Genomic DNA, 19,840 nt, shown 5'->3' on the forward strand with positions numbered 1-19,840 from the left:
CTCCTTGTGTTGTAATGTTTGCCTTTGACCTTTTCCTGAAATGTTATCTCATACTTGCTAGCTAGGTTTTGTCTTATGTCATTGTTTTAGTCAGTTTTTGTGACTATAACACAATGCCTGATAAAATTAACTTATAAAGAGAAAAGGCTTCATTGGGCTCACAGCTTTGGAGGTTTCAGTCCATGGTGGGTTGGCTCTGTTGCTTTGGGCCTGTGAGGAGGCAGCTCATCATGGTGGAAGCACACGGGAGAGCAAAACTGCTCACTTTGTGGGCTGGAAACAAAGAGAAGGGGACGAGACTGGTCCCACAGGCCCCTTTGTGGACAGGCCCCAAGGATACACCTCTAAGATTCCCATTGCATAGCTCTTCTTTTGCCCACTCTTTAATCCTCTGACACATATCCATTACGCTTCTACTGTGTGCCAGGCATGCTAGGTCCTTGGATTAGAATGGTGCCTATCATGGGCCACATGCCTTCTATGGCTTGTGTTCCAGTGAAAGCCCATGAGTGTAAAGAAAAGGACTCCTCCCAAAGAGCAATGAATTTACAGATAACACTGCTTTCATATGGAGATTAGTCAGTGTCTGGGGAGCTGAGAAACTGCAGAGTGGAAAGGGCAGTCAGGAAATTTTTAGGAGAGAAGGTGCAGCTGGCCCCAGGGCTGGGACCCTGGGGTGGATGGACTCGATGGTGCTCTTCCAAGGTCTGAAGAATTCTTCCTCACTCATCACCCCCCTGCCATCTTCCCAGGGGGCTGTGAGCCTTTTCCAGCCTCCCCTCTGGGAGGGCTCCATGTGGAGCTACACTTCTGCTGCGCCCGTTCCCCTGCCTCTGCTGTCACAGGTCAGCCCGGGCTCTCTACCTCACTGGCCACCACTAGCTGTAGGCATCTATGCCCTTTTGTCACAGTGGGCTTCATTCTGCCCTTCCTCTGCCTGCATCTGGGGCACAACACGAGGACAGGAATCAGGAGAATTGCTGGGGAAGAGCCGAAAGACAACAGGCCTGCAGTCACCCTTCCAGGAATTCTCCTTCCTCTGCTGCACAGTGGAGAGAATTGAAGCACATGAACTCTGAAGTTGTACTAGGCCGCGACCTTTGATCAGAGTGGCAAAATTACTCAGCTAGAGTCTTCTTTGTAAGGATAAACAGTCAGTGTCCACACTGAGGACACTGTTCTTTCTCATGGCTGGATCCTCTGGGGTAAACCCCGTTCAGCATTTGTCTTTCCCTCTACTCCTGGCCCTTCCCTCCCTCTCCTCCTCCCTCCAACACTTTCTTCGTTCCTCATCCTATCTCCCCCTCCTTCTTTCAATAAATTCATTCTCACCAAATTCTCTATACTTCTGGGACCAGACCCTCTTAATTACAACCTCATCCCATCCTCTTTATCCTGTGAAATTCAGCACTATCTTAGTGGGATTTGGGAGGCGAGGTGTGAGGAATGTTTCTCGGATTACCTGTTGTTCTAAATGCCTAGTTATGTCTTCTTCAGACCACCGCTCTCTCTTTCACTTTGAATTCTATAGTGTGCTTCCATACACGGGGGTCTTTTCTTTTCAGCCAATAGAATGCTTCTGTATATCAGACCACTGCCGTCTTGGGCACAAAAATTAGAAAAGAGACTTAGTATGGCATGAGAAGAAAACAACTAATTGCTTAGAATCCTAAAATTTCTTGACTTCCCTTCTTTCTTTTCCCTCCTGGTGCTGGGGATCGAACTCAGGATCTTGCACTTGTGAGGTAGTCAAAGTGCCACTGAGCTATATCCCCGGGCCTTGACTATCCTTCTTATAGAAACCATTTCACTGGCTGTCATCTTAAAGTTCATCTTCTGCTCTGGTTTTTAGTGTTGGAGGGATCCATTCTCAATTGCTATGCATTTCCACCTCTTGCTTCTAGCTGTCGCCCTAAAATTATAATTTTGGGGATTTTATTATGCAGAGAAATTTAACTTTGAATCTGTAATAAGTAAGCTTCAGCTATATAGTTTTCAACATATACAAAATGGTATATTATGTTGTCCCAAACAATCTACCAAACTGAGGGGGCGGGGAGGAGATTGGGGATTACAATATTCATTTAAGTTAAGCCAGAGCAAATTCTTAGGCATGACTATTCCCCACCCACGGGAAAATCTGCAGACGTGTGTGTGTGTGTATGTGTGTGTGTGTGTGTGTGTATCAAGCAGGTTTGTATGTTTTCACAATACAAATACTTTCCCAGTCATTGAATTTTTTCCTTTTAACGGAAGGTACCTACCTACTGCTTAATTTTTAAAAAAATTATCTTGAACTGCAGACACTTCTGTTGCATCAGTGCAGAAGTTTGGTGAGCATGTAGGCTCCTCAAACCCTGATTCCCCATTCTTGGTTGTTCTGCAGCCTCCATGGCTTCCATCTGCAGCTGATGCACTGCAGAGAGTTGTTTAAAGGATGAGAGGAGACAGTGTTTTAGCAGCAGCCCGTGTTTTGTGTAATGCATTTCCTACACCTACTAACAACTCACGCACAGCAGTAGCTGATAGGCTGTGTGTGAATAGGGAGGGAGCTAACAGAGCTGTGAGGTTTTGAAATCCCGTTGATACCTCACAGGGCCACTCTCCAAGTTAGTATCTCTTGGTCACTGTGCAGGTGACAGCAAAGTCAGTGCTCTGTGCTCACTGTGGTCCCCACAGGGGCTGGGACACATCAGGACCTCCGTCCTGTCCTCAGCTTCTCTCCTGTTCGCTGTGCTGCCTCCTCCAGTCCAGGGTTGCTGCTTCCTCAAAGGGATACAGAGGCTGTGCCCTGCCTGAGAGTCCCCTCCAGCTGTGTGTGAAGAAATGGTTTCCAGCTGTGGTGCTGCTGGAGGCAGCGGAACCTTTGGGAGTTGGGAGCTGGGAGCGCATGGGAAGGGTTAGGTCCTGGTACCTGGGCCCTGGCAGGGACTGTGGGGAGCCTGGCCCTTTCTCTTCCTCTCTGCTCCTGGCTGCCACTAGGGGAGCAGTTTTCTCAACCCTGTGCTCCTGCCACCATGTTCTGCTTCACCTCAGGTCCAAAGACAATAAAGCCAATTAATTACCCATGGCCTGGAGCATCTGAAACCAGGAGCAGACACAAACCTGTCCTCTTCATAAGTTGGTTCCCTCAGGTGTTTCTTATAGCAGTGAAAAGCTGACCAATAGTCTGATAAGCAGAATCCTGAGGAAAGGTCAGAAGAGAAATAGAGAAATAGGGAACCTCACACGTGAGCAAATGGACCCAGCTTGTCTTTGGGCTCTCTGGTTTCCTCCTCTGGGATAAGTCTCCTTCAGTTGAGAGTTATAGGAAATGTTTAATGAAGTTTCCTGGACAGCTGGCTCCTGTTTCTATGCCAACAGATTTATTACTCAAATTAGGATGATGGAATGTGGGTCATTTAGGACAGCTGAGGGCCACCTGTATGTAAAAGTAAACTTTCTATAGGTCTGGTAGTGTTGGAAACACATTTCTGCTTGCTGAGTCATATTATAAAATCATTTTGCTTTTTGACTTTAGGTTTATTACTCTGTAACTTAAAGAATAAAATACCACAAATCAATATAAGCTGCAATCCAAATACATTCTTTAGGAAATTTGGTGATAACTTTTTGAAAAGTTCATGAATCTTAACTTTCAGTGCTGTTTAGTATAACAGATCAGTGTAAAATGACTGATAGCCACCAGATGAACATTTTCTCCAACTCCTGATTTCTAATCCCTCTTTTCACCTTTATGCCTCATAAGTGCATTATGTGGCTTCAACTCCTGATTTGCTGCATATCCTGAGTACTAAAATAGCCACGATTGTTTAAATACCCTCAAAAATGATCATTTCTAAAGAGATACATACCCTTAAGAACAACCATAATTAAAAGGTGCCCCAAGACAAAAACAAAACAAAACAAAACAAAACATGAAGTTGGTTATGACTTAAATGATGGAACTGTTGAAGTAATGTCAGCTTGTAAAGTTGGTTACAATCTAAAATGAAATGCCCTTATATATGCATGTAAAATTTAAAAAGCATTTTTCCCTCCAGTAATGTAATTGAATTTGATTAAATTAAAACTCTTCTGAGTGTTTCAGCAGAGAAGACTTTTGCAGTATGAATGTAATTGAACCACTAATGTAAACAAAGAAGTATTATTTACGGTTGGTGCAGAATTTTCTTTTAACCTTATATAATTTGAAGGTTAAAAAAAATCCAATATAAACCAATTATGTCATTGAATGTCACTCATATAATTTAGGTGTATTGAAGTTGGATTAGTTTATTAAAGATTTTGCAAAGTAAATGTTTTGTAGGTCCTTTTTATTTTTATTTATTTGGTTTTTTTGAGACAAGGTCTTGTTGTGTACTCCAGGGTAGCCTAGAACTCACTATGTATCCAGGCTGGCCTTGAACTCGTGGCAGTCCTCCTGCCTCAGCCTCCTAAGTGCTGGAGGTTTTCTTTTTTCTTCCCTTCTAAAATATGTAGGTGAAAGATCAGACTTAAGACCTAGCTAGAATTTTCTATTTTCTATTAAAATTTTAGCATAGTTAGCATACCAGTGTAATAGACTCAAATGACTTAAAAGTGGTGTTCAAATTATTTTGATTAGAATCATGGTTACAGTGTGTGTTCTATCCTCACTGGAGAGAGAATTGTTCCATTGTATAGCAAGTGTGACTTTTTCATATTAGACTTGGATACCTAGTTAGAAATAACTGCTAGGAATTCAGCCCTGGGTTTTGTGGAAGTGCAGAGGGGGTGCCATAGCTCAGCTGTCCATGACGTTGTGGATGAAGCTCATACGCTCAGATTAAATGAAGGGAGTTTCATTCATGGATGTGTGTAGGCATCAGCTACTTTTTAAGTACCCTGTTTTGGGAAGAACAGTATTCTGAGAACTTACTGAGTTTATGTGTCCTCTGAAATGATGGTTACAGTGAGTGGTAGTTTTTTAAAAGCAAAACTAAAAGGATGGTAATCCTCCATTAATCTCACATTAATGTATGAATTACTTAAAATATTTGAGTGGTTGACACATTGAAAATAGTAAAACCACTGAATTCTGCACACTAAATGTGGACTCCATGGTTGTGAGTGGGTTAAACCTCAATAAAATTGTGAAATAATCGAGTCAGGTGGTCTACAGATTTCTGTTGGAAAGAGCCTGCTACAGAGCTAAAGGACAGATGTGGGATGGGCACCCGGCAGGATGTCTTGAACGCCAGTGTAACCGATGCCCACGCTGTGTGTGAAACGTTTCCGCATCCCGCTTACTCTGTGGAGAAAACGGCACACAATCAGTGAGCACTCGGAGGCAGACATCTTTAACTTAAGCTTTACCTCTGGGCATCTCTGCTAGCAGGCTTAAACTTCCTGAGCATATAAGCATTTCAAGATTCTAAAAATGTTGAACAGTTACAGAATAGAACTGTGGTGTTTTCCTGGGAGCATGGTAACAACCTCCCATCTGTTAGGAGTCTTAAAAGAACAGCCCTCTATTCTCTTGGAGTTCTTCGGAGCCCCACCAGTGGGAAGTTTGAGATACAGGTGTGTGTGAGTTGGGTCCTTTGGGAGGCTCTGAGAAGAACCTGACCCTCTGGGACTCTCTCTGACTCCTGTGGCCCTGGCAGTGGGGCGTTTCTTGTGCTATAGATTCTTCGCTCTGGTCTGCATCTGGCTTTCCTGGTGTCACCTTTTACCCCTCTCCTTTCTCAGGGAGGGGCACTCGTTGTTGGATTTAGGGTTCACTGTAAGTTCAGGATGATCTTTAGCTTAAGAATCTAGTAAAATCAGAGTCATTGACATTTGCAGGGTTAGGACTTGGCCATGTTTTGGGGCACAGTGGTGGCAAACCTATGGCATGTGTGTTATTTGTTATTTTAAGACAAAGGATGTTAATAATGTAGGAGTTGTTTTTTCTAAACTGAAACCTCAGTATTTAGGATTAATTGCAGTGTTGGCACTTTGTGATAAATGAGTGAGTTTTGGGCTGCAGTTTGGGCACTCGGTCTCTAAAAGGTTCGCCATCACTGTTTGGGGGATACTATTCAATAACAAAAAGCAAAGCGAAAGAAAGTCACGTGTAATCCAAAGCTAGCCACTGCTTTCATATTGCAACAGTATGTGTGGCTATTTATGGGAAACAGTTATGTGGGGAAAAAGGAAATCATATTATAGCAAATGATTCGTCTCTCCTTATTTACATTTGTATCATCAACAATTTTCAGGAAAAGATAATAGTTTATCGAGTAACATGTAATTATGATTATAAATTATGTTTGTGTATCGTATGCCAAATACGGTTGTATATCTGGCCTACTTGTATAATTTTTTCCTCTGAATTTCCTTTTCTGGCAATAATATTTGCAATGCTTTGTCCTAACTTTGGATAAATATAGTAGATGAACTTGCAGAAATGCTGTTTGTATAAAAAAAGGAAACTTTACTCTGTTTTAGAAATTTCTTTATGAGAAGATATATTGAAATATAATTCATATCCATCTAGCTTGCACCAAGTGTACAATTAAATAATTTTGAGTACATTTGCGGAGTTGTGCGGCCATCAACTTTGGGATGTTTTTGTCACTTCAGGAAGTAACTTGTCTTCTTAGTCCCTGGTATTCTTTATACCTTAAGCAAATATTGATGCTCTGTTTCTAACATTTGCTTTTTCTGACCATTTCATTTAAAAGGAGTAATATATTGTAAATAATTGCTTTTAAATGTATAAAGTATATATGATATATATAAACTATATAGTATATAAGTACTGTTTTGTGAATGATTCCTTTCCCTTAGCATAATGTTTTCATGACTCACATATTTTTGGTAACAAATATCTGTATGTCATTCTTTTTAAGGCTGGATAATGACCCATTTTATAGATACATCTCCTTGTGTTTAATTTTTAACAGCTAATGGGCATGTGGATTGTTCCAAGTTTTATTACTATGCCTGTTGTCCTGTACTTGTCTGATTATTACCTAACATTGTGGGACTGTAATTTCTAGTACAGGTGCCTTTCAGCAGCACTGCCCACATGGATGGGGTTAACTGGATGCATGGCAGGTTTGGGGAACCAGAAATCAACACCGAGTTGGTTACTGGACGAGAAAAAGGTCTTCCAAAGGATCGAGATTTGAACAGACAGAGGTAGAATATCATCACAGTCCTATAGAACCTGTTATTTTGTTCAATGTTCTGGTGGTGACACTTTCCCAGTATTAATCGTTTTTTGTGCTTAGACTGAGAAGAAATATGAAACTTCTGGTGCTTAGAGCTTCAGGTTTTGATATTGGCAGCTGCTATCATCTATATAAATGTTATAACTCTAAATTGGCATTTCTAGGTTAGAATAAATAATTGTGTTTATATGACTGAAGATAATTATGGGATGGTTTATTAAATTACCGTTAAGGAAGTACTGTGTATTGTGAGCAATATGTTAAGTGATCAGAATGATGGGATGCTATGAACCATAAGTCTCTCAATATTTTATTGATCTGCTAGTATTTTTCTGGTGCCTTAAAACTGTGGATTCACATGCAAATTTGAAGTTTCCAGCCTATTTGCAGGTTCTTTATAACCATGAGAAGTAGCAAATGGGGGTCTTTAATGTCTCTAGGTGTAAGTAAGCATAAAAGGGATCGTTTTATCTGTCTTAGAAGACAAACTTTTGTGTTCCGTTTCTCTGTACAGAGATGGTTAACTGGAAGTGTGCTTGGATATTCTTTTGTCTGCATTTTTGATATGCATTTTATATTCTATAAATTCACTCACATATTAGCAAATGCTAATATGTGTTTATGATTAGTAGTTTATGATTAGAATTTGGTCCTAATTTAAGAAAATCACAAAAACGAAAACGTGTAAAAATAGTTTTATCTTTAACATTGCAAAAATATTAAAAATAATTACTTCGCAAGTCATACATTTAGAAAACCTCTTTTGAATTTATGGCTCTTCCATGTGTTTTTATTCTCTTTCATGCCTAAGTCTTACTAGCGGTGTATTTCATAGTACAAGAGACTGGTCTCCAAATGTGTACATGTTCGGAGCGAAGGGAACTGTCGATAAACAGTACCATTGCGCCGGGTTGTTTATCCGGCCTTGCCCGAGTGTCTCTAGGTGCAGACTTCCTGTGTGTGCGGCGTCCCGCCTTGTCCTCCTACGTAGGTCCCCGTCCAGATGCCTGGTGCCACGGAGTGCATGGCAGTGATGCCCGCATGAGGGAGGCCTGCTGGCCCAGCAGGTCCCTTTGGGAGTGAATGTAAAAGAAAGGACACACTCGTGTAAATACCGAATAGTTTCTCCAGTGTGAGAAACTGAAAGGGTAAATAAGGACTAAAAGGTATAATAGGTAATGTGAACTAGGAAGAAAAGGGGCAAAGGGGAAGGGGAAGTGGGAGGGGTAGGGGAAAGGAAAGAAGGGAATGGAATTAATATGAGAAAATGAAAACATGGAAACAAAGTTTTGTAAATAGGGAGGGATGGAGGGGTTGAAGGGAGGGCAGGGGAAGGGGAAAAATAAGAACCAAGATGGATTATGTAAAGGTCCAAATTTCCAATGATGAATGTCATTATATTGTATACCTAAAATGTACCAATGATTAGAATGAATAATCGATAATGCAAAATAGGAAGAAAAGGTCCAAAGGGGTAGGGGTAGTGGGAGGGGCAGGGGAAAGGAAAGAAGGGAAAGGAAAAATGATGAGAAATGGAAAAAATGGAAATAAAGTCTTTGTAAATAGGGAAGGGTGGAGGGGTGAAGGGAGGGCTAGGAATGGGGAAAAAATAAGAACCAAGGTGCATTATGTAAAGGTACAATTCCCAGTGAGAATTGTAATTGTGTTGTGTACCTACAATGCACCAATAAAAGAATAAGAAAAGAAAAAGAAAGCAAGTCAGGAATCGTTCCAGAAGTTGGGGGAGACGTGATTGCCGTTGAAAGCGCCATTTGCTTTCACGCCTTTAATGCTACACCTGATACCTAAAATGAATATTAAGTTCCATTGATACATAAACTCTAGAATATTCTTATAACTAGGAAAATAGTTTTTAGGCAGGGTCTTTTTTGACATGGAGACAATAATCAAGTGGCTAGTAGTAAATGAATAATTGTACAATTAGAAATTTTTGATAGTTTCATCATTAAAGCATTTTGTTTTCTCTCACTGGTTTGTTTACTAAACGTGCTACCATTTCAATAAAATTCAGCTCCTAATGTGGTATATTTTGGTCTTGCCAGTAATGTTACCAGAAGAAATGTCAGAAAGAAATAGGCAGATAGGAAACTTACCATATAACCTAATCCCACAGCTGCTTATGCTTAGGTGAAGAGAATATGCTTCTGAACGCATGAGCTCACAGATGTGACCCATTTATTATCAACGGCAGAGACACCAAGTGCTGTTAGCAGTCAGAGGAGGTCAGAGGCCGTGTGGAAGGATCCTGGCACCAGGAGGAAGCCATGGCAGGGGCTGAGGAAGTTTTATATACGGCATAGATCACATATAAATGACAGAAGTACAGCATTACCTCAGTTCATGAATGCTTTCGTTTGTGAGCAATTTGCGAAACCTTGTTTGTTTGCAAACTCTGCATTGGCTGATGAACAGGACCTCGGCCATCTCTTCTGGATGAACGCAGAGTTTGTAAAGAGAAACAAAATTTTGCCAAAGACTTCTCTTTGCCGACCAAATTGTTTGCAAACAAAAGCATTATGAACCAAGGCACCACTGCATAGCATATAATATACAGTAGATTTATTATTTAAGAATACTCATATACTCTTAGTATATTGATATATGTATATATCACATGAATACCTATATATATTTAATATATATATTTTAAAGTAATGCTTTACCAGTTATGTGGGTATCTCTTAGCTCCTGTCAAGATGACACATAAAAGTAGCTATCACAATGTATTCAATAAAGTGTGAAAATGTATGATCTTGAGGACTATAGCTCGGTGAATTTTAACAAGTCTGCATTCCGTCAGTAATTGCCTCCACTGTCATCACTGTTTTGCATTCCTTCATCATTTATTACTTTTGCTTTTTCTTAAAGTTATACAAATGGAAATGCCCAACCTTAAACCACATTTGTAGTGTCCATAAAGTACCCCTTCAATTGTTGAATCAGATTTAATCACTTATATCTTCAAAAAGCCACCTTAAATAATGTGGATATATACATGAAAAAGTAATCATGAAAGAGGTACATGATTAGGACTGCTAGTAAATTTTGCTTTGGGCTTGATATTTCAAGAGATAGGAAGAGTTTTATCACTCTCATGTTAGTGTATTATGTATTTTCCTATTGTTTTCTTTTTCTGTATTATATTTCATTAGAAGTTTAAATTCACAGGTTTCCAGTGTTCTCATGGTAAAATATTTGAATCTTTTAATATTTAATTTATTATTATTTTATTATTATTTGATACTGGGGATCAAACACATGCCTAGTGTCTGAGAGACAGGTGGTGGAACCACTGGGCTAAATCTCTGGCCCTGATATTTTATTTTTAACTGGGTAGATACAGTCATCAATGACTAGAGTAAAAGCCATTGATACTAGAATTTTAAATCAATTTGTAAATATTTATGTTATTATTACTATGTGGAACTTTGGAAAGGATTTATTTAAATCATATAAATTTAACCTTTGTTTTTAGAGAAATTTTCAATTCAAGTTGTTTTCCTTTTTCTGCCATTTTTTTCTTTATTCATTAAGTCTGTTGGTACACTTTAGGTATACAATATGATGACATTCATCATTGAGAATTTGTACCTTTACATGATGTATCTTGGTTCTTAATTTTTCCCACTCCCCTACCCTCCCTTCAACCCCTCCATCCCTCCATATTTACAAAGACTTTGTTTCCTTTTTTTTCTTTTCTCATATTTATTTCTTTCCCTTTCCCTACCCCTCCCACTTCCCCTTCCCCTTAGAGAATGTGAAATAGGAAGAAAAGTTCTGCCATTTTTTAGATACAGGTTAAGTAGTGGACAACATTGAAAACTTTTGGTATTCATCACCTTTTTGATTGGAAATTACCATCACCAATAGATTAAAGAAGCCAGAAGTGGAAATTACCTTAGGATGTATATCTCCAACCCAGCATTTTAGTTAATATCCTTACTGATATAAGTTAGTGACTTAATAAATGAGAAGAGGCAAACTTCTTGTGCAGAAACAATCCAGATAATTTATGTAGATACTCCACTGTCAAAGAAGTGAGTGTAACTCCCCACTGGTCAGCGTGGGCTGTGTGTGTACTTCCTGGAGAAGGGTGGAATGAAAGGTGGGCGATTGCACTGTGGAGAAAGCTGACAGATGCTGCCTCAGCATGGTGGTCAGGGGTCGCTTTGGCTGCGCTAAGTCACATTGATAGTTCAGGCTCTCGGGCGATGATGTGATGAGAATGGCTATTCTTCTGCAGCTGTGTTAGTCAGCTTTCTGTCCCTATGACAAAATGCCTGAACATGTCAGTGTGAAGGAGGAGAGGTTTGTTTTGGCTCCCAGTGGGGGAGGTTTCAGGCGAGCTCACCTGGCTCTGTTGCTTCCGACCCATGGTGAGGCAGGACTGGCCGAGATGCCATGGAGCAGGAAAGCTGCTCGCCTCATGGAAAGCAGGAAGCGGAGAGGGTGCAAGGGCCAGAGGGGGAGGGGCCAAGGATGTGTCCCTAAGGTCACATCTCAGTGCCCAGATCTTCTGCTTTCTCAGCGTCTCCCAGGGGCGCATCACTGAGTCCAAGGATAAAGTTAGGGATCCCGGGATCCAGTCCGTTTCCAAGTGCCCTGCTCTGATCCAGGAGCCTGGGGGACACTTTCCATCAAAACCGAAGGGCAGGCTTGCTGCTGAAACCCTTAACTCCAATTGGATTGTGAGGAAAATGTTGGGCAAATCTAACTTGAGGCACTTTCTATAAAATACCTGATCCATATGCCTCAAAATTACAAAAATCATTGAAAAAGGAGGTCACTGAGAAACCATCACAATCAAGAAAGTCAAAGGCAGCAGAGTGACTAAGTGTGGAGTGTGGAACAGAAATAGAGTGAAAGACAAAAACTAAGGAAGTTTGAATAAAATATTTGCCTTAGTTAATTGTAATCAATATCATTGTTTGGTTAATTAGACAAATGTATTATAGGGATGTTAAGATGTTAATGTGAGAAAGGCAAATGCTTGATATTATCTTCACATTTTTCACTGTAAATGTAAAATTTTTGGAAACTAAAATGTTTATTTTACAATTTCATGTGGTTACATGTAATTGAGGAAAAAATTCCAGGTACCATATTTAACTGAGCTCCTGGTCAAACTCACCATGCCCGCCCCTTTTCTCAGAACAATGCCAGAGGACGACCAGAAACCCAAGTCTACCATAATTCTCCTTGGAGAACTGTGAATCAGAAGTGTATTTACACTTCAATCACATCTCCACACTGCAAAGATAAACCTTTGCCCATGCTCAGGATTTTTTACAAAATAGATCATAACTTAAAGAAAAAACACTGTGCCCCTAAGCTACCATCCACAAATTCTTAATTACAGCAAAGTGAAAAACCATGACAGCAACTCCTGTTATTCATCTCTTCCTCCTCACCTTATAGGTTTACATGCCACAGTATCACGTTTTACAAGTAAAATGATAAAATACAGTAAATCAAAAGGAGAAAATGACTATTCCTACTTTGTATTACATAAAAGAGTAAACCAAACCAGCCCTCCCATGAGATAAAAACATTAGAGAATTATAAGCAATGAAATGGAAATTAACTTTACTATCCTTAACTATAATTTTGATGAAAAAAGAGCAAGAAACTATTTTTCAAAAATTAAGATGTTAAGAAATTGTAGCAGGGTGCTATTTGAAATGATTTGTGTTATGTACATACCCTGATCTTATGAAATGTTCATGCTCATTTTTAATATTTCCAACCTGACAATTCCAGAAGTGCAAGTGTGTAGAATGTACACTGCATCTATAATGTACCTGTACCTTGTAGACATAAACATACACACGTGCATTATATTCTCTACATACTTGCACACAAATACATGAAGGAAAATCTTTCTGTCCACAGTACTGGACTGCAAGTACTACTGGTGGTCACTGACATTTTCCATAATAAATAACTTGCAAACATGAGCCAAGGTGTGTGTTTGAGGTAGTTTGCCTGTAATGTCAATGTGATATTACGTACGGTGGTACTAGTCCTTATTCTGTCTCAGATATAGAGTGTAGGCCCCTTGGGCAGTGCAGAATTCATATATAAAATGAGGCTGAGCTCTTCAAATTCGAAACAAATTTATTTTGGCATCTGAGTAAATAGGATTTCTTGGGACTCAATCAGAAGTTGGATGAAGATATTTCTAAGTGTTCTCTAGAGAAAGGAAGAACTGGATACATGTTTTTTACTTCAAGTTGAACCACCTGTTAAATTAGAAAGTCTTCAAGTGAATGTGTATTGTAGAGGCAGTATGAGCTGCTAAGTTACAGGCTTGGCTCTATACTTGAATCTCCGTGTTACCTGGATAAATTTAACGAATCTGTTTGAGTCATAGATGCAGTTTACACATCTTCATATCTTATCACTGTGAAACAAAATAGACAGAGCTGATTTCACTGTTAATCCTGATGTCTCAACCTCACTGGGTGAGGAAACTCTGGTGGAGTAGCAAAGCTGCTCCTGCGTGGTTCTGGGCTCAGGTGTGGCCTCGGGTTTCTCTGGCACTGCTCCCCTGCTCTGCTTCTGACTGCCATACACTGAGCCCCTTTGCTTCACCTGGCCTTTCCACTGTGTCATTCGCTGGGGAGCAGCCAGCTGTGCACTCAGAGCACACATGAAACCTGGCCTTTAAGTTGTGGTCCTTGGTTTGTGTTCGGGGATGGGGAGATAACACGGTGGTTACACTAAACACCTTGCCAAGGCGTCTGGCACACACAATTGAATGACATGCAGCCACCCATCAGCTGTTATTGAAGATCCAATGAAGCCCCAAAGCAATGCCTGGCCTACAGTACATATTCTGAATCTGATGTCATGGCTCAGGGGCTGCTTTCAGGGTGCATTTGGAATCGGTGTTGATTTCTGTTTTGAGCCTATGGCAAGCCCTGGCCAGTTCCAAGGTCTGGATTCCTTTAGTGTATTTCACTTACCCATGAGGATCTCAGACTCTGCTCCTCTGATGCCACAGTGCCTGCCTAGCTTTGTACTGCTAATACTTGGGCATTTATGTGAGCATGATCTTCCCTGTCTAATTTCTATTTACTCTTAATTTAATTTTCTTTTTAAGAGAGTCTTCCTAGGTATTTTCTTTTAAACTCATGCCTTTCTTTAGCACATATCTATTGGACATGTGTTGCATGCCAGCAATGCAGCAGTAAACAGCACATGAATGCTCTGCTTCTGTTGGGTTTGCATTCCCAAGTGTGGGCAACCAGCAGTGCCCGAGTGTGGATGTGTCAGGTGGTGAAAATGCTAGGAAGAAAAAGCACGAGTCCAGCCTTGGAGACTCAGGGTGCACTGGAGTGCAGGTAGTATCTTAGATGTCAGGGATGACCTGGCCAGGCGGGAGCATTTGAGCTTCCAGTGAGAATAGCCAGTTAGAGTGAGCATAACACATGTGTACACACTGGGTTGTGTTTTCTCGAAGTTAGTTCATTTCCACCAAGAGTTCTGATCTTTTTTTTAAAATTAATTTTACTGGTACATTTTAGGTATACAATATAATGACATTCATCATTGGAAATTTGCACCTTTACACAATCTCTCTTGGTTCTTATTTTTTCCCCATTCCCCTGCCCTCCCTTCAACCCCTCCATTCCTCCCTATTTACAAAGACTTTGTTTCCTTTTTTTCATTTTCTCATATTAATTCCATTCCCTTCTTTCCTTTCCCCTACCCCTCCCACTTCCCCTTCCCCTTTGCCCCTTTTCTTCCTATTTCACATTATGTATTATACCTTTTAGTCCTTATTTACACTTTCAGTTTCTCACACTAGAGAAACTATTTGATATTTACACATATGTGTCCTATATATTTCACTTAAGAGTGTCACCTCAATGTGCATCCATTTAGCTATAAATTCTCTAATTTCTAATTTTTTATGGCTGAGTAGTACCCTGTTTTATAAAAACCACATTTCTTTATCCAGTCTCCAGTTGATGGGCAATTGGGCTGCTTCCAAGTTTTAGCTATTACAAACTGTGCTGCTATAAACATGGGTGTCATGATTTTTTAGATTCTTTGGGGGAAGATCCCCAGCAGGGCAATAGCTGGGTCAAATGGGACTTCCAGTCCTAGTTCTTTGAGGTATCTCCATACTGATTTCCACAATGGTTGCACCAGGCTACGTTCTCACCAGCAGTGGAGCAGGGATCTTCTTTCCCCACAGCCCTGCCAGCATTTGTTATTGGTTGATTTCATGATAGCAGCCATTCTTTCTGGGGTGAGGTGGAAAGGTCAAATTGTCATTATTTGCAGACAACATGTTACTCTACATAGAAGACCCCAAGAACTCCACCAAAAGTCTTCTAGACTTAATAACCAAATTTGGTAAAGTAGCTGGATACAAGGTCAACACACAATAATTGATAGTTTTCCTATACACGAACAACAGACTCACTGAGAAACAGGGCAAACAATTACTTTCTCAGTAGCATCCAAAAAACTGAAATACCTAGGAATCAATATAACAAAATAAATCAAAGACCTCTTCTCTGAAAACTATAGCACTCTGAAAAGAGAGATTGAAGATGATATCAGAAAATGGACAGACATCCCCTGCTCCTGGGTAGGAAGAATCAACATAGTGAAAATGGCCATTCTTCCAAAGCTGCTATATAGATTCAATGCAATCCCCAAAAGAGTTCTTATCGTAAATGATCATTATTTCCTATTTGCTTCTTACAAGGGAGCTAGTGTTTGAGGGATGGCCCCAATAGTCTAAGAAGTTATAATAAGCCATGGTTTAGAGGTATGAGAAGCCAATAAATTCAGTAACTTGCCTAAGTCATAATCAGTGGCTAATGGAGGAAAGATTTCAATCTTGCTCTCTTTCTTTCCTGTCTGTATCTTCCATGATACATGAGGTCAGGAAAAGGAGACTTGATGAGGAACTCACTTCTCCATCTAACTGAGGACACACCGATCCTCTCATAAGCGACCCTTCCCATTTTAGTCCCAACCAAACCCAGTTTCCTGTATATTTTGCTGTAATTTCACCACAACCGTGTGATCACTGTATTTAACTGTGTGCTTCAAATTTATAGGGAACCGGAGTTTGGATCATTAGCAGGACATCCTTTAGTCAGCATTCTCAAGGACGGGTGTCATTTTGAGCATGGACTCACACTGGTGACACTGGCTTGTAAACAGACTCTGCTCAGTTGGATGTGGTGGGGCACTCCTGCCATCCCAGCTCTCGGGGGAGAGGCTGAGGGAGGAGGAATAGCAAGTTCAGGCCCCGCGTGGGCAGGTGAGCCACTTAGCCAAATCCTCTCTCACAATAAAGGCAGAAACAGCTGGGAATGTAGCTCAGTAGGAAGACTCTGAGTACAAAACCCAGTGCCACAAAAAACAGAAAAACAAAAAAAATTTCTTGCCTGCCTTTCTCTCCTTGATGAACTGTATTTATTTTCTGTACCTGTATTTTGTTATTTTTAAAACTTGATCTTGAAATTATGCCAAGAGATTCTGCTGAATGATATGTTTTGCACAGATGGGTTGGGTAGTATGTTTGCTATTTGATATAGCATTTGCAGAAATGGATTCATTTCTATTTCTATAATTTCCCTGGCAGTTGATTGTCAGAAATTGTCATGTTTAGCTTACTGATTTCGTCTGTCAAAATTCATTCTTTAATTATTGGATCTGTCCCATCTTTAATATGTGTCCACATTTGCTGTTATTTCTTAGTTTTAAATTTTAGATATATTTTTCTACTGTTCATAGCAGAAAACATCTGTCATTTTTCTTGTGAGTGTGTATTATTTTTAATAAGCCTGGATGTAGAAAAAGTACTGAAATTTATTATCTAGGTGCTTACAGACCCTGGTGTTCAGCTCTTTTGTCACTTTTACTCAGTTTCATGAGGTCTTCAAATTGTTCTCATCGAGCAGCTGCTTCCTGATTAGCACTAAGATGTATTTGTGCTGTACAGTTATTGTGTGACTCATGAATACATCATTTTATTATAGACAGTTGAGGCTTAATTTTCTCTATAAATCATTCAATTTTAAGTCCCATTACTTGTATTAATAGTCAGGTTTAATAATCTGTATCTCTGCTTGCTTCGTCTCATGTGTGTGATACAGCGTACACACACACACACACACACACACACACCTATCTCTTCTTTGTCTTCTGATTTTGTTTTTGTTCTCTTTCTTTCTTATTGGTGCCATGAAGGTAGAAAACATTTGAAACAAGTTTAAGTGACCCCGACAATTGAAACATAGCCGGGCCCTATAAATTCATTGTCAGGAAGTAGATAATTTATTTATCAAAAAACAGTTACTGAATGCCTGCTTTTTCTCTGTATAGTTAAAGATTGAGAAGTTTGCTTGGACCCTAGGAAATGAAAGTAAGGGAAAATATGGGTGCTAATACCTGCGTGTGTGAGGAAGAGTATTTCAGGCAGAGCAAGGAAGCAAATCAAGGCCGGAAGTCTGCCACGTGACTGTGCTGTTGGTCTGTCTGGGATGCAGAATGCAGTCACTCAGAGGCCAGGCCACTGTTAGGAAACGGGACAGGTGAACTGGTAAATTTATATGCTGCACTAGACTACTGTTGATATGAATATCATAGAAACAATACTGAATTTAAAAATAAATTGCAGAGGATGCTTACAGTTTAATAGAATTTATGTAAAGCGAGGAGACATGCAAAGCGATACCATGTGTTATTTATGAATATGCACATGCTACAGTTAGTATAAAAGCATTCAAGAAATGATAAAACCGAATTCAGGATTTAGGAGGCGAGGATGCAGGATGCAGAGGTGTGAAAGGGAACACATTGTGTTCAGCGGTGTGATCACTGATGAATGTCTTTTAATAATTCTGAAGCAAATTTGATAGACTATTAGGATTTGTTAAGGCGAGTAGTAAGTACTAAGCACTTATTATAATCTTTTAACATTTCTTTTTGATTAAAATGTTTTGACAGGAAACAACAAATATGTTTTATAACAAGGTTGCAGTAGATTGCAGTTAAATGTGTTAGAGAAGTAGTCAGAATATCACACATCTGCAGCGCGGCGTCCTACATTTCTAGATGCCCCGTGGGAGCGCATCTACCCTTATGGGCTTTGTTCCTTATCTTTCTGTTGAAGATTCCAAAACCACTGAGTTCAAGCCCATGCATGCCGCTCCTTCAGTACCAGACTCAGTGTCTGACTGCTTTTATCCTGGATTTCCTGTGACGGAGCATGTCCTACCTGAGACACTTCTACTTTCATCTGGACACCTGGCCATTATCCGTGTCTCTCTGTCCCTCACCACCATCTCTGCTTGCTCACCAGTCCCTCCCTCCTTCATTTCCCCTTTCCAGCCTGGCCGTTACCGCCTGGGCCAGAGCCCTCAGAGCCTGTCTTCTGCTCGGCTGCAGGGTCCTGCTCTCTTCCCTCGATCTTCACATCATTTCTAGAGATGCATTAAAAGCACGTCACACCATTACAGGTGCTTGGTGCAGCCTGAGGTCCTTTCGTGGCTTCCCCCTTCTCTGCCAGCATTGTGTAGAATTCACCAGTAACCCCATGCTACTCGCAGTCCCTGTTACAAGCGGGCCTTCCCTGTTGTTGACCGGAGCTGTAGGAGTGGGTCCCAGATCAGTGTTCTTACAAAACACCACCGGTGACTCAGGTACCCACTGCATGGAGAACTTCGGTCTGTTGCAGAAAACACGAGCTCTGTCACCTGGCATGGGAAGCACATTTTCCACTGTTCAGTCTCCTCTGTTTGTATTCTCTGCTCTTCGGTTGACTTTTTCTGCTCATCCTGACTCCACTATGGCGCCACTTCCTGTCGTGTGGGTCTCCCTGCCACTCACTTCCGTGGTCATCCCCAGTGCTCTCCTCCTCCTGGCTCTGCCTCTTCCTTTGCCTGACTTGATGAAGTCCTGAGCCCAGGAGATGTTGTTCTTCATGTTACACACAGCCCACTTCTGGGACACTCTTTGAAAGAGCGTGGTAAATGAAGAACATTGCTTTTTCCACAACAGAGAGAGAACCAAGAATTTTGAGTCTGCGTTTCGGGTTTGGCACTCAGGAATTATGCAGGAAAGTAGATTGAAACTGGAGATGGCAAAGTCTAGTAAAAATTTATAAAATTGGATGTTCAGGTGATTAAGATTGGCATTCAGGTCGAAAGGAAGCAGAGAGATTGGCATCTCAGAGCTGGTCAGACAGATAAGGGGAATGAGGCTTTCAATTTCACGGATTTTTGATTCTAATTTTCTGTTTATTACTTTAGTATGTGCTACGATTTGGGTCTAGGTGCCCCCCCGCCCCCCTGCCCCGGCCTCATGCGGTCGTAGGTGGCTTTTTCAGAGGTGGCTGGATCTAGAGTGTGTGACGCTAGGATTCCGGACACGCGATTACTAAACCAGGACACAGATTGGCCTGGCACCGCCTGATCGCAGGAGTCTGGATGAGATAAAAGGGACAGAAAGATGCTGCCAAGGTTCCCTTGCTGCTCTTGCTACTGTGTGGGCGCCATGGACTGTTTCTCCTCTGCGACGCCCCTCTGCCAGGCCGCTCTGCCTTGGAGCCAGGACTGGCTTCTTTACTGTAGACATTAAATTATTCGCCTCCTGAAGTGAGTGAA

The 19,840-nt window shown here is 40.8% G+C and overlaps 1 protein-coding gene across 4 annotated transcripts in view; it reads left to right on the top strand.

Annotated features, from left to right (window-relative positions):
• The window catches only part of Pdgfc (platelet derived growth factor C), a 178,177-nt gene that overhangs the window by 45,980 nt on the left and 112,357 nt on the right, over positions 1-19,840 (top strand). The gene's annotated exons all lie outside the window — the stretch shown is intronic.

This window comes from Heterocephalus glaber, unplaced genomic scaffold, assembly GCF_053883595.1.
Source record: "Heterocephalus glaber isolate CG9 unplaced genomic scaffold, H.glaber_assembly_v1.0 deba00001737, whole genome shotgun sequence".
NCBI lineage: Eukaryota > Metazoa > Chordata > Mammalia > Rodentia > Bathyergidae > Heterocephalus > Heterocephalus glaber.